Source organism: Nanorana parkeri, unplaced genomic scaffold, assembly GCF_000935625.1.
Source record: "Nanorana parkeri isolate BGI_ZX_2015 unplaced genomic scaffold, ASM93562v1 scaffold2339, whole genome shotgun sequence".
In the NCBI taxonomy this organism is placed as follows: domain Eukaryota; kingdom Metazoa; phylum Chordata; class Amphibia; order Anura; family Dicroglossidae; genus Nanorana; species Nanorana parkeri.
The window spans coordinates 141879-142980 of record NW_017308607.1 but is presented as its reverse complement, the minus strand read 5'-3'; positions in this window follow the sequence as shown (position 1 = coordinate 142980).

Below are 1102 nucleotides of genomic sequence, written 5' to 3'. Positions count from 1 at the left end.
GGGAAAGTGATGTGCACACTCAGGAACACTCACACACAACTTCAACTTGTTAAAATGTTTCAATAGAAAGGAAATGAAACAATTCTGCTCATGGCAGCCAATCAGAAAAGAGGAGGAGGAGGTGCGGACGGAACGGATGATCTGATTGGATGACGCGAGCAATGCGCAAAAAGCTTTATTTCCCTTCCGTCTGCTTATACATCAGACTCCGATGCTTGACCCCCGGCGTCCCCGGCATCGTCAGCGGTCCTGGAAATGTCCCCGGTCTAGTACTGACCAACAGAAACCATTAAAGCGGAACTCCGGGAGCAGCACATGTCATCCTCATACACGTGTCACGTGTGTTCTACATCTTGGGGAGCTTTGTGTATTTCTTCCTGATCTCTGAGACTCGGAGCTTCCTGTAATAAAGACCGGTCACTGCTGCTCTCTCTCCTTATGCAGGGTGACTGGTCTTGTCTCCGCCCCCTCCTGTAATAAAGACCGCTCACTGCTGCTCTCTCTCCTTATGCAGGGTGACTGGTCTTGTCTCCGCCCCCTCTGGGAATAAAGACCGGTCACTGCTCTGTGGATCCCTCCCACATTTCTGCTCCCTGCACAGGCTATGTACAGCACAGTGATGATGTCACTGCTATATTTACAAGGTCATATCTGGGTTTGGAAAGGAATTTGGTGCACACAAAGTGAATTTATACCCCTTGTGGCTATTGAGGAATACATTTGAATGAAGGTTTTTGTGCTCGGAGTTTCGGCTTTAATGTCATTTCAGGAACTGCCAATCATTTTAAGTCTGCAGGCTTCATTAACATAATCCCCGGTGATCCCGCCATCAAGGTCCTTGTTAAGGCACTTCCTGTTATAGGGTGACAATTGCCTTCCAGCTGTGCTCCTGTGTTGTCACCCTGTCGCATGCGCCCCCTGGTGGAGATTACAAGCGCTCACACTGACACACATTGCGACGCTGGCCATGTACAGCGCGGCGATGACGTCACACGACGTAGAATTGTGTCTATTTTATGGAGGAATATATTCCGATGAAAGGTTTTGCGGCCGGAATTCGTGACGCAGGAATCCCAGAATGCAGCATGCGTCCCCCCCCCCC